We start from the raw sequence: 24,116 nt of genomic DNA, 5'->3' as shown, positions 1-24,116 counted from the left end.
AACAAATAAATGATAATAATAATAATAATATGATTTTTAGCGTCAAAAGTTCTCAAATTGAGCCATAGAGAATTCAATGAAGGCAGGTAGGCCCCAATCCCTAGTACCTCAGCATGCCAAACATAAATTGCTAATCCATCCTATCAATAGCCTTTTTAATATACATTAACAGCAGTATGGCGTAGTTTTAGATCATGAAACATAGTTTATTAAATCATTGACCCTGATAGTATTATGAAAGGCTTCTCACCTCGGACCAAACCCCAAGATTTTAAGCAATTAATTTTAATTAACTTTAAACTTCACGTAATCTTATATCAATATTGGAGGAGTGAAATTGTAGCTGGAGCACGGGGATGTATCCTCCCGCTCTTTAGTTGAAATTGTAATGTGAGCTTCAATGGACTGGTTCCAAAAGGACCTATGGTCACAACTAAAAGAACAGGAGTCAGCAAACAACCATGAACCCACCTGGGCCAGGGATATTTCCTGTGGGAGATGATGCAATGGCTTCCTTTTTTGACAAGCTTCCAGGGACTCCTTTGCTTCTTGGGTTTCGTTTTATTTCTGCTGTAAAATTTTAAACAAAATGTGAACCAATACCTGATATTTGTGCCAGATATACACAGATTTTTAGTAGTAAGCATAAGCACTGACAATAACTTTATTATTTATTTATTGATAAATGAATTTATATTTGCCATGCAGCTGGAACCCTGATAAGTACAGGTGAAGCATGGCGAAGTGCTGGCTTTTATTTCTAATATATATACTGTGTATTCAAGTAAATCACTAGAAAAAGCTTAGATCATGACTGAACTAGTTTAAAGAGCTGATGATGTATAACAAATATGGTAATTGTGTATATGGTGATCAGATAACACAATATAAGAGATATACTTTATATCACAATATGTTTTATAGTAAATAAAAGAGCTTATTAGGTATTCATTTGTAAATATAAATTGTGTGCATCTAGTTACATAATATTATTTCATATCTTCCTGTGTAATCTCTGTCTCCACTGGTTTCTTTCCATTTTTATTTAAGTATGCACTAAGTATACTCGCCTTACACAAGACCTTACCCCACACAGCCTTTTGGACCTTAATTAGTCAGGCTTCATTCCCAACACTCCACAGAGACTGTACTCAGTAAGGTTGTCAATGATTTCACCAATGTTCACTATTCTCTTCTAATTCTCCTCGCTCTGTTTAATGCATATGACGCTGTCTACCACTTACTTCTCAAAAAAATGCTGTGATCTTAGATCTTCCTGACTATATCCTGGTTCCCATTCTACTTCTGAAACTGCTCCTACAGTGTTCATTCCTTTGGGTCCATCTCATCTCTGCTTCCTCTATTAGTTGGGTACCAATGGGGCCAAGATTTATGTCTTCTGCTCTACTCTATGTATACCACTTATTTTGGAAAATAAATAAATGCTATTGGGCTTCAGTATAACACATTGGCAAAATAACAAAAAATCCTGGTGATTGGTGGCATGGGCACAGCATCCCAATGACCCACTGACTTCATGTAAAGCTCTGAACGTCTGTGTTGGCAAAATATATGATCTGAGGCGGTCATCTGAGATCTTGCTTTGGGATTACTAATTATTATTGGGGATTGGTCAATATTTCACCCCAGATGAAGGTTTCCTGTATGCAGTAGCATATGGTGCACACCTTCACCACAGAGAGTCCCAAACACATTTCCATGAAAATTGCTCATTCCATCACTTTTGGCCTCTTCTTGGCTTAAAGTGGTCACATGTCATTTCTAACCAATCACCACAAAGACAGAGTATCACTAAATGTACCAAAGCACACACCCAATATCGGGGGTTTTGGATTGTTTATTTTAATGATGTCTCTTGCCTATAAATACCTTCATTCTCAGAGTTAGAAGTGTTGTGTAAAGCTGTTCTCATTGGTGCATCTCCTCCTGTTTTTCCTCTTCTTTCATCTCTTCTTTCTGCTGTAATCCAGTGAAAGTTTTAGTGAAAATATGAATCAATAACTCATATTGTTATTGTGCTAGATATGTACAAACTTGTAGTTGTAACGATACACACTGGCAACAACTTTCTTCTTTTTTCTATCCATAAAATACATTTTTATTTGGTACTCTAAAAAATACAGATACAGTATGGCTGAGTGCTGGTTCTTTTCCTTTCTAGTATGCATACAGTGTATCCATATAAATAACTAGAAACAGCCTAGGTCATTCCTGAACCAGTTTGAAAAGCTGATGATGTATAAAATTATGGTAAATGTATATATGGTGAGCACATAACACAATATAAGAAATATACTATATATCCCATTATGTTTCCTAGTAAATAATATAGCATAGTAAGTATTGACTTGTCATTATAAATGTTGTATATCTATTTTACTGAATATTAAGTAAAATCTTCCTTTGCAATCTCTCCCTTTCCACTGGTACATTTCCATTATTATTCAAGTATGCAGTAATTACACATATGCTCATAAAATCAAATTCTGATCCAAATTCTATTTCAGATTACCACCCCATCTCTCAGCTCCCATGCCCCCCCTAGCTTCTTGATAGGCTTGCCTACACTCTCCTTACACAATTCCTTTCCTCCCACAACCTATTGGGCACGCTCCAGGCTTCGTTTCCAACAATCCACAGCGGCTTCTCTTACTAAGGTTGCCACTGCTTGCTTCTAATTCTATTTGAGTTATCTGCTGCATTTGACAGTGTTCATCACATAAGTCTCAAGAAATGCAGCATTGTTTACATCTTCATCCATGAACAGGCTTAATTTTTGTTCACAGTACAAACCCAAAATCTTGAAACCATCTGTATCAGGGATATTGCCTGAGACAGTTGAGTCAATGGCTTCCTTCAAATCTGACAGGAACATGGGCTTTCCAGGATCTTCTTCACTTCTTGTGCTTTGTCTTCTTTCTTCTGTAATCCAGAGAAAAATTTTATCAAAATATGAAGCAATACCTCAAATTTCTATTGCGTAAGTTATATACCAATTTTTTGTGGTAAGTATAAGCACTGACAACAACTTTATTCTTTTTTGCTTTCATAAAGTGAATTTATATTTGCCATGTAGCTGGTAACCTGAAAAGTACGGGTGTAATATGGCTAAGCACTGTCTCATTTATTATCTAGAATATATACAGCATATCCATGGAAATCACTAGAAACAACCCAGATCATGACTTAACCAGTTTAAAGAACTGATGATATATAAATATATGGTAAATTCACATATGGTAATCAATTAACACAATATAAGAGATATACTTTATATCACATTATGTTTTCTAGCAAATAATAGATTTGGACCTAACCGGACCCTCTTCAATCAGGCTTTTATCCAACACTCCACAGAGACTGCATTGAGTAAGGTTGTCAAAGATTTCAACAATGTTCACTACTGTCTTCTAATTCTCCTTCATCTTTCTGCTGCATATGACACTGTCAACCACTTATTTTTCATAAAAAGAGTTGTGTCTTTATATTAAGGTTGACTCAAATATATTGTATTCTGCCATTTTAATTTTATGACAAGGGGGCATGGTGTTTGAGGGGCTACATTTTAAAAAGTATTAGAGCTTTTAAGGTGATATTTGGCAGGCAAATGGGGAACCGTTTATAGGTGCTGCAAGCTAGAATAAAAGATTACAAATTTAGAAAGTCACAGTTTTTTCTGTTTCCTTGGGAAAGCGTAACTCAGTGTACATGGCGTTTTAAGACTAGGGGTTTGTTGTGTTAGAAAGCTATTGTGACCATGGAGTATCTTTGAGGGGTGACATTTTTGAGAAATGTTTATTTTTTTACAATTCCGTAAAATATAACCCATTTTAAAGATAGAGGATTTCATAGCATTGCACATGTCAAGGTGGTGGAGGTGTGTGCTGGGAATACGTAAAGTGGCTTCACTTCAGAGTACAAATATGGCTGACTTCTCTCACTTAGAGATTTTCAACTGTGAACTGGAGGAATTAACTATATTTTCCAGCTATAAGGTGACTGGTTGGTGTTTTAAGGATGAGGGGGAGCACATTACACTTTTATCAGTCCTGGCACCGCTCTCATTATAATTTATTTATTCATTGCATTGCTGGGGGTCGGCCTGTAAGGCTGATAATGATCTACAAAAAAAAAAAAATATTTTAAAAAATAGTGTGGCTTCCCCTACAAATCTTAACCAAACCTAGCCTGCCAGCCTAAGGTGGCACTTGCAAAGTCGGGGGGACAGAAAGTGAGGGGTTCACCTGAATTTACAGATATCAGCACTAGGCCTTGCCAGCCTGAGTTGGTGGAACTATAGGAGGGAAACCTGCAGCATTCAGTTCTTCTGCCATAATGTCAAACCAACAATAGGGTGGTAAGCATGGGGTAGGAATCCCTAGGGAGATTGGGTCCACAAAATAAAATGTGTCCCCCCCTATTTATTTTTAAAGCTGTTAACAATAGATGTGGGATGTTTGCATTTCATTACATATATTCTGTAAAATATGACTTTCATTTGTATATTTTATTAACAATTAATTATTTTTTTCATATTTATTAACAATACTGTCAAGAAGCTTCTCTCGTGTATATGATACTTCATTACATTATTGTATTGTGTACAAATAAGATAATGCATAATCCCTATGCAATCATTAAGATTACGTATACATATTTGTAATTCCTGGTGTACACCTAACTGCCCGTTTTGGAATTAGGCTTATCTGTGCAACTCAGCATACATACACACGCATGTCTTGCTTTAAATTTTTGAGAAAAAATCTTTAAATGTAATTTCGGAGGGTAAAATTCTACAAACTCTAAATGTAGCTCTATATATTAAAAGTCTATATAGTGAACTGTATTTAGTGTGATTTTTAATCTAAGGAATTTAAGTGCAAAGTGATGGGTAAAACAGTTAAACAGTACAGTCCAACAAACATAGCAGAATATCTGAAGATGTTTAATAGCCTTTAAATGTGCCCTATGGAATGCACGCTCTGAAACAAAGTACTGTAACCTCAATCCAAAATCTCTTCCTCTCAAAACACTTCAGCCATTTGGCAATGACAAAAACATTGCTCACTCAGTCAGACACCTACAGTTCTTTCACAAAGTGGTCTCCACTTCACCACATGGAAGCAGATAAGGAGGTGAGATTGGACCCCTCTATCCCCACTCTGCCCTTTTAAAATTTTTTCACCTTTTGCATCACTCATATTACCATCTCCTAAGATACATACATCAGCATTATAAATTCTGTATGTTTCTGTGATTTATCACCCAAACAATTCCTTGACAATTTCTGTACATGGCTCTGTCATTTCTTACACTTTGACATCCCCATTATGATTTTGGTTGATTTAAAAATCCCAATTGAATATCCACATTCTCCTTCTGTTTCCAAATTACACTTTCCAACCTCTTGTCTTGGCCTTTTGCCATTGGACTGTATTTCCTACTCAACTTGATTGCCACTGCCTTGCTCAGTTTCTTATTCCACCCTGCTTTACCTCTCTTAGATCACCACCTGATAACCAGCAATCAGGGCTGTAACTAGGGCTGTGTGAATATATTAGGTTAATTGGATTGCAGTTGAGAGCTAAGGAGTGTCAATTTTCCTTCTTACCCCAGGTGCTAACATTTCTAGTTATGGCTCTGTCTGCTATTACTCTCCCACCACCCTAACCTCTTTGTACTCTAGTTTAACTGTTCCTCCTCATACCCTCAGACATCTCAGTTCTATTTATTTTAGCTATATTCCACCTCACTTTGTCTCCCAAGTAAGTTTCTCCTCAATTTCTATAGTCTACAGTCCTCACCGTTCAGTGTCAACTACAATTTCATGTTGTGTCATACAAAATATAGACTATTTTGTACTTCTCATTCTTTATTAAATATACTGTTATCTATTATTCCTAACAAAATAATGTTAACACAGCCAAATAGTTAGAATATCATCTCAGGATTCAAACCCCAAAAGCCTCTTTAATATATTTAGATTTATTTTAAGCCTTCCCACACCAACCCCTCTTCACCATCACTGCCCAAGATCTTCCTTCCTATTTAAAGGTCAAAAATTTAATGATATCCTCTTCCGAGCCTCTCTTTCTTGCATTGCCTTGTAATTTGATCCCACAAAGAACATTCAGTTCTTCTTCTCCTTCCTCTATCCACCTATAGAAGACCTTATTCATTCACAAATCATTTACTGTCTCCTGTGCTCATCCTAGCCTTAATCTATAAGCTCTCCCTTTACAAAGCCCCAGCATCCCGGCTGCTAGGCAACCAGCCGGGATGGAAATGTATAGAGAGTGATGCTCTCACTCTAGAAGCAGCGTCCTGGCTGTTTAGCCACCTGCCAGGATGGAAGAATAGATAGATATGCCGCACTGCGCACGTAGAGGTCATTTCTTCCATTACAATAACCCCCTGTGAGGAGGGGTTAAAGAACCCCTACATCCAGGCTTATTTGGAAACTGTTTGTGCAAAGTTCTTTTCAATTTGCACAAAGATTCTCAGCAGGAATCCAAAATCTCTCCTCAGGTTCACAACCTTTCCAATGAACAAAATAATGAATATGGCCTTAAACCCACTTGGAATCCAAAATTTTCCCCACTATAAATTCTTGGTGTCCATCGAGATTTACTAGAGGAGATTTAGCTAAACAACTAGACACAGAACTTCTTAGAATAATAGACATGATTGAAAAGAGAACAATGAAATTTATTAGGGATTTTCATTGATCTGGGAAGATCCAAATGGAAGGTAACAGAATTCTTGTTTTTAGTATAATCTAATATATCTGAGTCCAAGTTTTCTTCTGGGTTTTCGTAGTCAGATATTACGAGTGGATAAGCAGACCCTAGAATTCATGCCCGCGATTATGCGCTGCTCATAGCTATCCCATTTCCCGCTCATATCTCTTCTATTATCCCCTGATATCTATCCATTTTCTCCATCATGCCATTGCTCCTCTTTATCTCTCTCATTGCCCCATATATACTCTGACATTGTCCTCCTAATATCCCTCTCATTGGTCCCCTTGTATCACTCTCATAGCTCCCCTTGTATCACTCTTATTGTCTCCTCATGTCTCACTTATAGCCCCCTTATATCTATCCCATATCCTGCCTCATATCCCTCTCATTGTCCCCCCTATATCTATTCCACTGCCCCCTCCATATCTCTCAATTTGCTGCCCCCTCCATTCCTGTCTAATTGCTGGCACTTATATGCCTCTCTCATTGCTGCCCCCCATGTTGCTCTCATTGCCCTCTTGCACACTTTTGGATGTGACAGCCATTCTCCGTTCACTCTTGGCTCAGATAGGAAGTGATTATACTTTCTCTTTGAGCACTGGATTGTGGGGCGCCTGACACCTCCTTTGAACACTCAGACAGCACTCCAAGGAGATTGTGTATTCATATTAGCCTCATGCATTTAAAGATTCATCGGTGGGGGGTTGACGTGCGGGGGACAAGGACACTCTGTACAACCCTGTAATCCGGCTCTGATCTGCAGACAATAAATCTCTACTTTTTCCATCTCTAGTGTTATCTGTAATGAAATACAATTCAGTTTCCTATATAAATTCCCTCTAGTTTGGATTTCACATTTCACTTGCTACATTTCAAAACAATTCATGCAGATTGTGATAAATTATAAAAATAAGGTGTTTAAAATAATAATTTCCATATTTTCCTTTTAAATACTGCTAAATATCTAAAAGGGTGGACAGTGACATCGGTGTCTGTCTGATTTTTGTGAAGACGCTATCAAAGAAGCATAAGCTGGAATTATAGAGAGGGACACACAATAAATTAAACTACTGATTACAAAAAATAGTGGTTCATTTGGCAACAGAATTAACACGACTCTTAAAAAATCAGCTCTCATTTACTTTATCTTTTAATAACAATGTGAAAATGAGAAAATGAAAGGACTATTGCATGCAAAAGTGTGCAAAATATATGAAAGCAGAGAAAGTACTCACTTCTTGTCTTATGTCTTTTGCAGCAAATTATAGAGGCAATTACGGATCCAATGACCACAGTAACCAATACAGCAACCACAGTAAGTATCAGTGTAATTCCCAGTATAGTATCTTCTGTTGAAAGAAATAAGATATATATGGACAGTGGTTGCCATTGATGTAGAAAGGGAGAAAGCGGGAAAAAAAAATCACTTGTAGTACATGAGTGTCTCAGCCCTTTTCATGTGGGGTTGGTGGTCTAAGAGGTGCGTGCATTTCGTTTTTATGATCCTTTGCCACTGTAATAAAAACACCATCCATGCACTGAATAGACTTGAACCTGGGACCTGATTCATTAAGGATCTTAACTTAAGAAACTTCTTATTTAAGTCTCCTGGACAAAACCATGTTACAATGAAAGGGGTGCAAATTAGTATTCTGTTTTGCACATAAGTAAAATACTGACTGTGTTTTCATGTAGCACACAAATACTTGATAGCTTATTTGTGCACTGAAATTTAAAGTTGATATTTGTGTGCTACATGAAAAAACAGTCAGTATTTAACTTATGTGCAAAATTGAATACTAATTTACACCCCTTGCATTGTAACATGGTTTTGTCCAGGAGATTTAAATAAGAAGTTTCTTAAGTTAAGATCCTTAATGAATCAGGCCAACCTGGTCTACTCTATGACTGAATGACCCTGGTTCTTGTGGTATCCCTAGGGAGAATCTGCCCCAGATCGCTAGCACTGCGGCTGATTGTATAATTTGCTTTTGTATAATTTGCTAGGAGTAAATACATTACAGGGTGGCTGTTTATATAATTTAAGGGGAGACTACTTTTAAATAGGATTTATTATTTTTTACTTATATTTACCACAAACTTGCCAACTTTTATAACTTCACCCTCTGGAAAATCCTAGAGGAAAGGTTAATGTGGCAAGTGTGGGTGTGGTGATGGGATTCACATCATGTCACAGCATGGGTGGGACCTGATTATAACAATTGCATCATTAAGCTCTACCTACACCGGGATCCGGGAGGGTGTCATCTTCCTGGAGTCCAGGTGGACACCCAGAAATTCTGAAGCATGATTTACCATGGAAAAAACATTGTACTCCAAATAGTAAATACAAGTACTCTGCTTGCAAATAGATGAAATATATGTTTAATTGACTGGGTCTCGTTTAGATTTGGTCATTTTTTATGCGTAAAATACGCATTTTCATACTGCGTATGCTCAAAATTAACACCTATGTCTGTCTCATTATGCCTGGAGAGGTGAAATAGCGGAGAGAATGAGCATTCAAGCATAGGACAAGTACCCTAAAGGTGTGTTCACCTAATTGCAATATAATTATAGGTGGAAGCAGCCACAGATATATCAGGCACATCTGTTGAGGGTGCAGGAACCCTGGATCAAAGATTTGTGCTGCTGACCATCAGGATGGACCTTTGCAGAATTAAATAAAATAAATAAATAGCATGCCCCCCAAAAGTAATCTAAGTACCAGCGCACATAGACTAAGCTGGTTGTCACTAATGTGGAGTGACAAACAGTGCCAGTCTCTGAGAGGCTGAGCTGATCACACTATAACAGAGAAACCTGCAGAATGGGATTGCCCTGTTATAGTGGGACACAGTCCCAGACTGTTCAGCATCGGGATGAATTCCTAAGGTGAACTGGGTCCACAAAACTATTATTATTATTATTACCATAGATTTGTAAGGCGCCACAGTGCTCTTCAGCACCGTACGATAGGGAAAACAATACATACATAAAACAGGGACATACAAGGTAGACAAAATAAGTGCAGGTATGAAAACAAAGGGTATGGAGGACCCTGCTCATTCGAGAGCTTACATTCTAAGTGGAAGAGGGAACAACTGAAACAAGAGGAGCAAATGTGGCTCAGAGTAAAGATTGGGACAGTTGTGAGGGAGCATTAGTGTGAACAGTGTTGTCAGGGATAAGGTCACCTCTAAAAAAGAGATGGGTTTTCAAAGAGCGTTTAAAGATTTTAAGCCTGTGGGGAAGTCTGATTGAGCGTGGTAAGGAATTCCATAACCAGAGACAGGACAAGGCGCAGGTCAGCAGTAGATCTAAGAGGGCGGGAGGGAGAGTATTTTGATATGAGCTTTGAGATGTATGCAGGGGCAGTGTTGTTGAGGGCTTTGTAGGCAAGGTTGAGTAATTTGAGTTTGATTATGGAGGACACCAGGAGCCATTGTAGGGATTTGCAAAGTGGTGAAGCAGATGTGAAGCAGTGAGAGAGGAAGATCAGTCTTGCACCAGTGAGGGTGATTTGCGGGCAAGTGGTGACTTTGGCAGTAGGGAAGTTAATAATCTCTGTTTTGGATATATTGAGCATTAAGTAGCGTTGGAACATCCATGTGGAGGTAGCAGAAAAAAAAGATGACTACACGAGATAGTACAGAAGGAGAGAGGTCAGGGGAAGAGATATACATTTGATTGTCATCAGCATATTGGTGGAATTGGAGGTTGAATGAGCAAATTAGTGCCCCAAGAGAAGAGGTGTGCAATAAAAAAAAGAGAAGGGCCATGAAAAGAGCCTTGTGGGACCCCATTAAATAGTGGAAGTGGAGGGGAGGATGTTCCAGAGGTAGAAACACTTAAGGAGTGGTTCGATAGGTAGGAAGTGAACCAGGAAAGAACTGTGTCACGAAGGTCAATGCAGTGAAGGGTGTGTAGGAGAATAAGGTGATCAACAGTGTCAAAAGCAGCATAGAGGTCCAGAAAAATGAGTATGGAGAAATGACACTTAGATTGTGCAGCAAGTAGATCATTGGTCACTTTTGTGAGAGTAGTTTCAGTGGAATGTTGGAGGCAGAAGCCTGATCGCAGAGATTCAAGAATGGAATGAGAGGAGAGAAAGTGAGACAGGTAGTTATATAAAAAAGGTTTGCCTGCTTGGAATTTGGAAATAAAATCCCTGCGCAGATACCTTGCAATCCCCTCCTAATACTTCTGTGCAATGATTATTGCGGGTTTGTGTTGGACTCAACGCAGTTTCCAGAAGTGACAACCGGTCAGGTTATGAGCGCTCTTGCTTATATCCCTTTGGGGGGACACTTTTTCAAAAAAAACTTATTTATTTATTTTTTTAATACACATTAAAATTCTATTCATGATCATCAAGTAAATGTGCCATTTTTGCATCACAAAATTGACATTATAAATAAATACATTGTTCCTATTGTGTGCATTTTTATGTAATACTGTAGATGTGCAGCAAAGTTCATCTCTTTACCATGGACTTCAGGTTGTGGATAAAGGGGATCAGTATTTGTATGCAAATATATTTCCATGTGTAAAAGGACTATTAATAATATTATTACCTCCATACACCAGCAGGAAGCTTTTCTGGAGAGGTTCACGTAAAGACTGATGTTGGACTCTACATGAGAAGATTCGGTCTCTGTCCTCCTTAGTGGGTGTTATCATTACTGCACTGTTCACACTGTACGTCCCATCCTGGTGTCTCAGAGTTTTATCCACTGTGACCATATTCAGTATCTCTCCATCCCTGAACCATTTAATGTCAATGTCCTCTGGGTAAAATCCAGTGATGGAGCTTAGTAGAACACTCTCCTTATTTGCAGCAATGACTTTATTAGTGATCACGATCTGCGGAGGAGCTGTAACAGATCATATTAGACATGTTATCTGGATACCTTAAACTGTTATTTCATTGATGATCAGGTGCTTGAAGACAGCAGAACCTGTGTTTAACAAGAGTGAAACACCAATTCATGTTCCAGGTATGAAGATACAGTAGATAGAACAGCAGATTTTTGTCTAAATATAATAGGCTATCACATATTTTACAGCAGAATTCTAATTTAATAGCAATTATGTTAGACATCCTATAGCCATTTGAAGAAAAATAATAGTCTGAGGATTTACTTGTTTCCTAATTACTTGAAACTAAAAGGATAGTAGTATTCAGAACATTCCAATAAACTGCCCCCAAAACCAAAGGGATGTTACAAGTACAATACACCATATGTACTGCTTGATGTTGTATAGGAAATGAAATGTAATAAATTAATAATAATAATAATAATAATAATAAATTGCAGTATAAGAAAAACAGTACAGTATACAGTATAAGAAGTCCAAACATTGTAGAAATCGTGAATTGTGAAACTAGTGATAGCTCAATAATAATCATAATGTTAGCTGATATAGATATATATATATATATATATATAATATATATATATATATATATATGTATATATGATCCACAGTTGTTCGACAGACGAACAGACCAGCACCAGCAATAAGAAAAATACAGATATTGTTATGGTTCTGTTCCAAACCAATTCCTTAATTACAGCCATGGAGCCAGACACGTGATATAAACGTTTAAACTGTTTATTGTAGAAAAAGTATAGTCCAGGGTAAGCAAATAAACAGAAACCAGTTCAGGCTGATGAAACGATGGACTTCCAGATGTTGCCAAACAACAGGTAAACAATAATGAAACACAGGAAATAACTTAACTGTAGCCAGTTCACAGTAATAGCCAGAAACATGCAGGTAATCCAGGAACAAAGAAACATGAGCAGGCATAGGAACTTTAATGACCAGCAAAGGATTCTGGAATAGGCAGGGATATATAGGACACAGTCAGGTGTGGATGATTAGCTAGCAGTGTTAGTTAACCCCTGATAGTAGGAAAGGCTGAACAGCAGCACCTCTGGAGGATCACAGGTACTGTAATGTAATATGCACACAGAGAAACAGGGCAGATCATAACACAGGGTAATATGCACACAATGAGACAAGGCAGATCATAACATTCTTCTCCCCTTACAGGAACGGATTCCAGACTCTCCATAAAAGTCTCTTTCAGGCTTTTCTCTTCTTCTATTTACTTTTTCCGGGATTTTCTAGGAGACATAATTGAACCCTTCTCCAATGGATTGCAGAAAAAGCCCAATTCTTCGAAAGCGCAAGAAGAATTGTCAAGTTCATCTACCAAGACTCCAGAAGTATCCAGTTCATTCTCAGAGTCTGAGTCCCATTCTAGAGTCGGAACAGAACCTTTTATTTTATGACAAGATGGTGCTATGCCCATGAAACCGGCAACCAAGGTTTGTTGTGATGGATGCAGTCTAGAAAGGGTTTTTTCCTGATTGTTCTTTTTATTTTTCGAAGATATAGGTTGACTAATGGAAGCAACGTACGATGATTTGTGAATAAGCATAGGAGCTGAAATACAGGGCGGAATAGAAACAGAAGAACTATGAACAGGAGACTCGACTGTTGATGGAGAGTACTTCTTACACACGGCGTCCAATAATACACAAAGTCCATGGTATTATGGATAATGGGGTTATCGGAATTTAGAAGGGAGAACCGCATGGACTGGAAATGTCTCTGTAGCGGACTGTAAGGGCAGCGCTCCCTATGGAGCAGGCTGTAAGGGCAGCGCCCCCCCTGGAGCAGACTTTAGGGGCAGCGCCCCCTCTGGTACGGCTGGAGCCTCGGGAGTGGAGGCATCGGCTGGAGACTCCGGACTGGAGACAGAGGCTGGGGACTGCGGACTGGAGACAGAGGCTGGGGACTGCGGACTGGAGACAGAGGCTGGGGACTGCGGACTGGAGACAGAGGCTGGGGACTCCGGACTGGAGACAGAGGCTGGGGACTCCGGACTGGAGACAGAGGCTGGGGACTCCGGACTGGAGACAGAGGCTGGGGACTCCGGACTGGAGACAACTGGAACTAGCACCACAGGACAGGAGGCAACTGGAGCTGGCACCACAGGACAGGCGGCAACTGGAGCTGGCACCACAGGACAGGCGGAAACCGGAGCTGGCACCGCAGGACAGACGGCAACTGGAACTTGCATATTAGGCCGCAATCCAGGGAGCGGATAAGATTGAAATGTAGAAACAGGAAGTGAAGAGCAAACAAACCTGGAACGAGGGCTGAGTACACAGAAGACAGTTCTGTAGGCTGTCGTGGTCTGCGGAATGGATAGTCTTGTAAAAAATGCACATTACTAGCACAGTAAAGACATAATTTGTTAATCCTTCTGCATTGTCGCTCCTCTTCAGTTAGATGAGGGCGTGAACCACTTGTTAAACTGGCATTAGTTAAGCTGGGTACACACTACAGAAATTGAGACCAACTTTTTATGGCGAGCAATTTTACATGCGATCGATTGTCCGATCACTCGCTCCATGGACTGCATACACACTAGCCTTGTTTAGGACGAGAAAGGGAAGAGCGGACGTCCCATTAGCGACTTTTTACAGCCATGTTGTCGTGAGCAATGACTGTAATTTTGTACACACTGCAGCGACATTTGCGGGGAAATGTACGAGATACCAAAGACATTAGCATAAAGGGGCTGAGCTTTAGCTATATTTAACTCCCTTCATTTCTATAAAATAGAAGTTTAGTAATATACATTACATTTAGAAAAACATTTAACTGCTAAAGTGGAATGCAATGAATATTCCCTAATAATAAAACCCCTTCATATGTAATGGAATGCTCCATTCTCAGCGTGCATCATCACTGATTGGTCCAGAGCAGAAACGAGCGCCCATGTCTGAGTGTATAAAATGACAGAGGAACCTGTTTGGCGCCGAGGAGCGTCAGAAGATGGTGAGTGAGAAAGTGACAGTGGGGTTTGCGGGTGAGGAGAAGAAGATGTCAGTGGGGGTTGCGGGTGAGGAGAAGGTGTCAGTTGGGGTTGCGGCTATGGAGAAGGAGACGGAGATAGAGTCAGGGATGGTGCTGGAAGGGCCAAAAAATGTTGGAAAAGTTAAGGTGGGGAATGGAGATACTCGAGAAGAGCAAAAAGCAAATCCAATGAGCCCAAGAGCGGTGGAAAAGTACAAAAGTAAAAGTACTGGACCAGGACGACAATGACATTAAAAATGGTCAGTAGCAGATGTAGTGTACCTGTAGTGTAGATGTAGTGTCACATAAAGCAATAGAAAATGCTAATTTATAACCTAATTTTTTATGTCAGAACGAAGATTTAACGGTGAGAAGGCCTGTTTAGATACCACTGATACCACTAATGTTAGCAAACAAGGAGAAATTGAACAAGAAAAATATACTAAAGAAGTTCTACACGAAGGTATTTCAGTGAACATGTGTAGACAACTAAATGTTTTGGGCACATACCTGTACCATTATAATAACCAAAATGGCGCCTGTTTTCCAGAATGCTCGGAGGTTAAGCCCGCTACTATTGCGATTTCGCCACAGGGACCAAAATATAGATATAAACTGATCTCGAGCAGTGTGAAAGGTGAGAAAATGAGAGTATTTATGTCGTAGATTATAAATTACAGATATAGAAGTTAAATGATAAACCATTTTTATTTCCTTGCTTCGTAGATAAAGAAATCAAAGGGAATAAAAACGACATCAAGACCTGTTCTGCCACAAACCAGTAGCACCTTTAAAAATAACTTAAAAATAATACTCTGCAGTATTCAGCACTGTGATTGGTTTGGGCGCGCTCACTTCTCATGCGGATCTTTCTGACAGCTGTGTATGTTGCAATTTTTGTACCTTTTTCTTGCAATAAAAATTTTGCTTGAACACTGTGTGGTTTATTCTGGGTAATTCACAATTATAGGTTAATAAAGGTTAAATAAACGCATAGACGCAAAGGGTAATATTACACGTGCTTTACACAAGTGTAATGGTCTGCAACCAGACAGGTGCAATATACATTGATACAAAACACAGTGATGTGCGGATTCTGCACCACGTGGGACTGGGATTGACATAAAAATTAACATACACACGCCCCCCAGGTCAAGGAAGTATCGGAGGATTGTCGTGGATCGGTCGGAAGTTTATACACACTGCACAGCGGAAAAGAGATTGGAACGAAAATATTAAACGGTACGACCAACCAAAGGAGGTGAGAATCGTCCACTTGGGCAGACTTTCAACCATCGTGTCACTGTATACACTGACCCAACTTTTGAACGAACGGTCATATGTCGGCAGTTTGAGCCGATTATTGGACAAAAACAGTGTGCAGGGTGATTCAAAAGTCGCAGTACACCCTTTTATTTCAAAAACTCTACAGGAATTGGGCCGATTGGCCGATTTCAAGATGGCGCCCATGTTTGGTACATACCGTAAAAGATAGACCACGTCACCCATACCTTACTGGAGTATTCAGGTTTCCCAATTTCCTGTAGAGTTTTTGAAATAAAAGGGTGTACTGCGACTTTTGAATCACCCTGTAGTGTGTACCCAGCTTTACACTGTAGTTTTTAGTTAAATGCAAATTTGTCTTGGTACTATTAAGAGGTACTGTCTGCATAGATTCAGCAGCAGACAGAGTTGGTTGAAGCAAATCAATGGTATTGGATTTCAGAAAAACAAATTCTGATAGTCTCCTGAGTGGGTCCAAAAGTATAGCAGAAAATTGAGCCAGCTGAGAGCGTAACAGAATTATGTCCATTTGTAGACAATGTAGCAGAGGCTGTTCAGTCATTTGTAGAGCAGACATGTTTGCAGGGAAAAAACAAATAAGATCAATTGCATCGAGAGTTCCAGGAGAAAACTGAAGCAGGGTTTTTCACATGACTCCATGGGCTAGATTTACTAAGCTGCGGGTTTGAAAAAGTGGGGATGTTGCCTATAGCAACCAATCAGATTCTAGCTATCATTTTGTAGAAGGTACTAAATAAATAAAAGCTAGAATCTGATTGGTTGCTATAGGCAACATCCCCACTTTTTCAAACCCGCAGCTTAGTAAATCTAGCCCCAAGGCTTTTTTTTGGCTGGTCATTCTGTTATGGTTTTGTTCAAAAGCAATTCCTTAATTACAGCCATGGAGCCAGACATATAATATAAACGTTTAAACTGTTTATTGCAAAAAAAGCATAGTCCAAAGAAAGCAAATAAACAGAAACCAGTTCAGGCTGATGAAACGATGGACTTCCAGATATTGCCAAACAACAGGTAAACAATAATGAAACACAGGAAATAACTTAACTGAAGCCAGTTTGCATTAATAGCCAGAAACATGTAGGCAATCCATGAACAAAGAAACATAAGCAGGCATAGGAACTTCAATGACCAGCAAATGATTCTGGAATAGGCAGGCATATATAGGACACAGTCAGGTGTGGATGCCCCAGGTCCACCAGGCAGGTCCGGGCCCGGGTAATTTGTACCTGCCACCCCCCTCTCGGCGGCCCTGTTCGTCTTCATGCTGTTAACAATTCATTTACCATCTGACCACTGGGCTATGACTTTGACTTTGAGACAAGATACTTTATTCTTTGGCATCATGGATACCTAAATTATGAACAACTAAATTAGTGTTATAAGTTCTGGTATAGCCTACATGAGTGATTAGATACATTTTCTGATAGGTAACTCTTAGGGCTAAATGCAATATTTGTGGTTTCTAAGAGGAACGGAGCATTGATCTTTTATACATAAGTGCCTACTTAACTATATGACATTATATTTAAACAATATTTATTACCTCATTTGTTCCTTTATATTGTCCATATTTTTTAGGTATATTATGTGTAATTTAGGTACGTTTCTTTTTATTGCTAATATTTGTATTTATTAGGTGGATTGAGTGTAATTCAGGTATCGTTCAAAGTTAAGTACTATTGTTTGATTAGGTCAGCTGAGTATTGAAGCCCTTGAATGATATTTAAGGGAAGCAAGAAAATGGAGTCATTGCCCCTGATGAAAGGAACCTAGCTGAAACGATCGTTGGACAGGGCATACTACTGTGATGTATCCTTCTACTTTTTTCTATTAAATTTTGTATTTTTTTTTAATTATTGTTGAACAACTATGGATCCTCTTTTTTGAATTAAGGACTATGCACAGCTTTTTAACCTTTGAGCCAGTTATTGTGAATTGAGTGCATCCTCATGTATATATTGTTGTACATATATATATATATAAATATACACATGTATGTAGATTTATATATATATATATATATATATATATATATATATGCACATTCTAGATTTATGCAGTATATGTATGCTTTTATTTATCTTTAGACAAACTTCTTAGGTCACAAGAAGGTTGACATTTTTAGAAGTCAGATTTTCAATAATTGTCTGGAATATCATTTAAAAAAATCCTTAATGTATGGTAAAAAAGTTTGCTCTTTGGTGTTATGTGGTGATATTATGGTAATAATCCACACATACTATCGTTATATTTATACAGGGACATGGAATGTATGTCGTGCACAATGTAGCTAAAGGGTTAGCATGAAAAGATTAGTTAACCATTAGCTCCCCTGGCCAGTATACTTTTAAATAAAATTAGCCTTATCACCAGAGAAAGATGTATGACTTAGTCAGGAGCAAAGACCCCAAAGTTTATATACACTCAATTGTTGCTTTATTAGGTACACCTTTATAGTACAGGGTTGGACTTCCTTTTGCCAACAGAACAGCCTGGATTCTTTGTGGCATTGATTCAACAACAGAAATGGAAACATTCCTTAGAGATTTTGGTCCGTGATGACATGATGGCATCACGCCGTTGCTGCTGATTACTCGGCTGCACATTCATGCTGTGAATCTCCCGTTCCAACACATCCCAAAGGAGATTTATTGGATTTAGATCAAATGACTGTGGAGAAACTTGGAGTACACTGTACTCATTGTCATGTTTGTGTAACCAACTTAAGGTAACATGTGCTTTGTGACAGGTGTGCATTATCCTGCTGGAAGCAATCATTAGACGATGGATAGACTGTGGCCTTAAAGGGATGCACATGGTCAGTAACAATACTCAGGTAGACTGTGGCATTTAGACGATGCTCAGTTGGCATTAAGGGGCCTAATGTGTGCCAAAAAAGCATTGAACCTCTTCACCATGTCTGCTTGCTTGGAGAGACTCAAATTTCAATTGATCCAGATTATTATTAAAATCACTGAGTTTTTAATAATTTTTTTTTCATTAGTGAGCGTTTTAATATAAAAGTGTTGTTAATAGCAAGTCAATCCTTATATCTGTCACACTCCGGTCCCTGGGTATCTCCACCTGGGCCTCTAAACACCGACTATCATTTTAAATCTCTTTTTTAGTGCAGGCTGTCAGCTATGCCTTGTACCTGTGATTACTTCCCCTGTGTGTTGGTCAGTTCTACTATTGGTCAGCCTCCCTTTATAAGGTCCTCCTTTCACCTTTTCTTTGCTGGTTCTTCAAGTCATACCTGACCTGATTCTGATGTCTCCTCTGTGATCCACATTCCTGTTGTAATTGTGCTTCATCGCTGCTGTGTGTCTGGACTCCGCTGATCTCTGCGCACCTGTTCCGCTTACCTGTGGTAATTTCTGTGATCAACACCCGCTGCCTACTCGGCCTGCACCACTGACTACTGCTGCCTTGTTCCATATCCCTGTGTTAAGCTGTGGCTCATCGTTGCTGTATAAATCTGGACTCTACTGATATCTGTGCACCAGTTCCCCTTACCGTGGTAATCGCTAAGATCAACGCCTGTTATCTACACTGCTGTGGCTCATCGTTGCTGTATATACTTGACTCTGCTGACCTCAGTGTACCTGTTTCACTTATCCGTGGTGATCGCTGGGATCAACGTTATCAACATGGTTGTCTAGTGCTGGCTCGCTTTACATCTCCGTAGTGAGCAGTGATTCATCGCTGCTGCATATCTGGATTTCATTGATCTGTTCATCTCCAGTAACTTCATTGAACTTTGTATTATGTTCCACTCCCTAGTGGTATAAGTGATGACTCTGCTTATTAGGCATTCAGTCTGCATTATTGAACTTTATTGATGGTTCCTATTCTCTGTATATTACTGTGATCATCATCTGCAGTTTACTCAACCTTCAGTGAACTTTGTATTATATTTTACAATAAAGTGGTAATCTTTATTATTACCATTTGGTGTCCGAATTGGATATTTCTTCTGCTCTTAAATCTGTTGTCCATCTGTCTCACTAGGAACTTCCCTGGAGGGCCGCGACCTGCACAGTGGAAGCCGCTGAAGCCCAAATTCCCTTGCGGGAGTCTCTGGTGAATACCTTCCACCTTGTTAGACTCTGCGCCTCTAGGGAAGTCTAGCCAATACCAATTGAGACAGCAGGATCTCACTCATCTAACCTGACAATATCCTCATTTTAATGTATTTAATATAATAATCTAGCATATAATAGGTATTATCCTCAATTAATTACATCACTATAGTATCTGTATTAATAAGACACATATCACTTTTCTAGTTTTAGATCTGTATATTATGCCATCTTCCATTGTTCTGCTATTATAACTTTAGAAAGCAAAGAGACATTTCTGGGAAATCACCTGTGTAACAATTTAACTTTGATATATTGAAAAATGTGAATTTTGCTGCCTTTGCAATTTAGCCACCCAGGGCCCAAATTTTCTGCCTTTCCACAACACTGGGCCTGCCCAGAGAAATGCAGTATATTCAGTACCTGCAGAGTAAGTACAGAGATTGTTCCCCAGTGCTCCCTGAACGGATAGTGATAGTGAACCTAGACTTAGGGAACTCTATATCAACAAAACACAGATTCTGGTTTCTCGGGCCAGGAATGTTCATAAACTGATGATAACAATAACCCACAGGCCGATGATGATGACAATGATATTTGATGCTGCCACCATATGGAACATACAGAAGGGAGTGGTTGAGCAGGGAAGTGACAGTGCATATGTTTGACACAAGTTCTTTGTGATGAGGTTGGTATTTACACAACACCAGGGTAGCTGAATCAAGTGTCTAATTGTCAGGACGGTAAGGACTTGTGTCTGTTCAGCATATATGGACACCTGTAGCCATTCAAAATCCCTGTGACCCTGTCTCTATCTAGACATACATCTTCTGTCTAGTCATTGCCCAACTAACTTTAGGGCCTCAGTTGCCCAGCCAAACAGCAAATAAACAGTCATTGGTTTCTCCCCCCAAGCACTAATTAATCAGTAAAGAAAATAACAGGCTAATTACATCCATTTGGTGCACTGAGTGTCGGTGTGCTGTATGACAGCATGAGTGGGAGTTTAAATATGTTTGCAGCCTGTACCTGCAGACTCTTTGGGATTTCACCTGTCCTTATGCAGAAGATGTGTGTCAAACACCCTATTTTTCACATTTTATATATCCCTTCATAGAATACAATAATGTTCTTCTAATACCAAACAAAAGCTAAGTTACCTGTAATGTTCAACTGTATTTTCTTCTCTTCCTTCGATGGGGTGTACGTCACTGCACATGTGTAGACTCCATCATCAAACACAGAAATGTTAGATATAGACAGATCGGCGGTTCCATTTAATGCTGCTTCTTTATCCAATGAATATCTAGAGTCAGTTTTTGGAAAATTTTCATCATAACTCAGGATAACTTTTCCGTTTTTGGTCCAAGTTATTGCAAAAAATTTGAGATCCAGGGAAGGTTTTTTTAAATTGAACTTGCAGGGAATCCGAGCATTGGACCCAACCTGGACTTGATGTGTCTTAGGAACAATCAGCTCCAAAGCCCCTCCTGTAAATAGTGATATATGTGTAATTGTTACATACATTACAACATGGAATACGATATTGCTTAGTGTAAATTACAAGGATATGTAGAGTCAATAAACAAGTTCTTCATCGTGTAAAGACACAGTACCATTTTGAATAGTGAAGTGATAGCATCAATAAGCCCTAAAAATAAATAATAAAACATGAACATAACCTAAACAAATATAATTTATAGTGATTTCTACATATGGTAATAACACTTAAATACAGCACTGGTGTCCTTGGAGATAATAATTCTTTGTTCCTGATCAGTGGCGGAACTACCATTGGTGCAGCTGGTGCTGTGCACCGGTGCCCATGGTGATAATGGGGTGCAAGGTGAACTAGCAAGCTGTGGGACCTGGCTCCCTCCTCCCCACGTCTCTGCACCGGGGCCCACAGCTCGCTGGTCCCGCCTCTGCTCCCGATCACTGCTCTGGGCATGGGAAAAATGTAAATTTTTGGAATCTATGCTGTTTCTAGTGACTCGATAATGCGGAGATCAGTTTAAAACATATCTGCCTTCTTTTCTGGAATGTCTGGGAGACTCACAAATTTCGTGTAGTTCTCCCAAATCCATTCCGTTCAGTGGCGCGATTATGAAATTGTGGCATTGTTCTGAAGGATACTGGGCAAAAATTCCATAATTTGTGAACCACACGCCTTCCAATACACTTGCCACGTCTTCCACTCTGGGATTTCCCGGAGGGAAAAGTTACAAAGTTGGCAAACATAAAGCACCAAAAACATTACTAATTGTCAGCACAGAGAAAATATTGGGTATTTCATACATTTATGTAAAACATAACGTTTATTAACACTATTATAAACCATTGCTGGTTCTGTGGGCCCCGGACAGTGATGTCAGAGCACCCAGTAGAGATTACCCAGCATGCAGTGCAGCAGCAATTCTTCACACATAGAATTTTCAAATGCTCTCATAAAAAGCAAATGTGACTTTTCTATGCAGTGATTAAAAATGTAATAAAGAAATAGTAAAATAATGACATGCATGGGGGGTTTAAAGATCACTGACAAATTGCATAAAGTACAGACCCTCAATACTTCTGTATGTGTGCAAGTGTAGTTCATGGTACATACCTACTCGACTGCCTCCAGATTACGAATCTACACCTACCTTTGTGTGTTTGTGTATTTACCTGAAAATGTGTTTGTTGGAAAGAGGAAACATACAAGCAATTCACACTTAAGGACAAACTCTGTTATTTACTTTTAACTTTTATGCTTTTTTCTACGTCTTAAATACTAATGATAATGGTGAAATCACGTTGCTTGAAGTGAGCCTAGAAATGCTGTTCCCATTGTAAGTATGAATATTTTTGCAGGATGATAAAAATGGTGTGCTCCCACCACAATGCAGGAAGCACCCCATGTAAATTCATCCTCTCCACTCATAAATCTAATTTAAATATTTTCATTCCAGAAAAAAAAAAAAACACATTTTTGCAGGTTTCGTACAGATATAGGTGCCTTGTCCACAGCCATCAAACTTCTTCCATTGGATGGTACAAACTATTTCATCCACAGTTGCAGCCAGTTTGGATGTAAATCCATGCAATTCCCCATAAATTTGGGAGCAACTGTACAGGATAGGCTCATGACATTATAAGAGAGGACTTGGGCTTTGGGTTTACAGTTGGTAAATGACCGTTAGTGATCTGTAAACTGGAAAGCACTTTACTCCCATGTGTTCCTTTCATCCCATAGGAGTGGAGGTGAAATCATACAGACCTGTGTGATACAGGAGCAGGAGGCAGAGAAGTCCCTTCCCACAGATCATCTCCAAAACCTGATGTCTCCCATCAGCCTCTCGCTGGTCTATCAATTTCCATGGGTCACATTGTCCTGTAATTGTGATTTCTTGCTCACTTTTACCCTGCAGAGAACTTCCTGTTATTTGACTTTGTTATGCATACAGCAGAGCAATCTATAAAAGTAAGATACCTGACACTAGTCTAAAGGGTAATAGCAACTCAGCCCTTTAATCAGTGTTCTGGTAATAAGTAACAAGTCAGGCTTTCACTTTCTTCAGATAACTCCTCTTCTTTTAATATGATCTATGATATGAATAGACTGGTAGTTCCGGCCTTGTGTGGAATTGTCAATGAAAGGAATAATATGGGACACACTTGTCTACTCTCCCAGAATGTCCCTTATTTTACAAGTGCTTGCCAAGCCCCCTCCTGCACCGGCCACTTGACCTCCGCCCAGGGGTCACCCGGAGGGGAGGTTTTAAAGTTTGACAAATATCATATGGGAATGTGAAAATGTTTGTCTGTACCTGTGTGTTTGTGTTCTACATTGTGCTAGTGTTTTATAATTTTGCAAATATACATTAATATATGTTATACAGGATATCTTTTTATCTTAAAAATCTCCTATCTCAGAGGCAGTTAAACGATCGTGGCTCAGAGCGGTAAGGGTTAACTTGCCAATTCGTCAGACCAGTCTTCCTTTGAGGTATAGGGTAAAGCAATATAAAGCCCTACCACCAACGAAAACACCCATTTTGGCCAGTAATAACGCCTTTTGCCCTTTGATAAATTGCACCACAAA

At 39.1% G+C, this 24,116-nt stretch overlaps 1 long non-coding RNA gene across 1 annotated transcript; it reads left to right on the top strand.

The window, feature by feature from the left end:
* The first annotated feature begins 14,740 nt into the window (after positions 1 to 14,740).
* LOC142098616 (uncharacterized) lies at positions 14,741 to 15,390 on the top strand. The gene is made up of 3 exons (XR_012678365.1): positions 14,741 to 15,108; positions 15,196 to 15,282; positions 15,372 to 15,390. It is a non-coding gene; the product is annotated as an uncharacterized LOC142098616 (long non-coding RNA).
* Positions 15,391 to 24,116: the final 8,726 nt, after the last annotated feature.

The sequence above is a fragment of the Mixophyes fleayi genome, chromosome 7 (genome assembly GCF_038048845.1).
Source record: "Mixophyes fleayi isolate aMixFle1 chromosome 7, aMixFle1.hap1, whole genome shotgun sequence".
In the NCBI taxonomy this organism is placed as follows: domain Eukaryota; kingdom Metazoa; phylum Chordata; class Amphibia; order Anura; family Limnodynastidae; genus Mixophyes; species Mixophyes fleayi.
The sequence above is the reverse complement of the archived record's forward strand: the minus strand, read 5'-3'. Positions and strand labels throughout refer to the sequence as shown.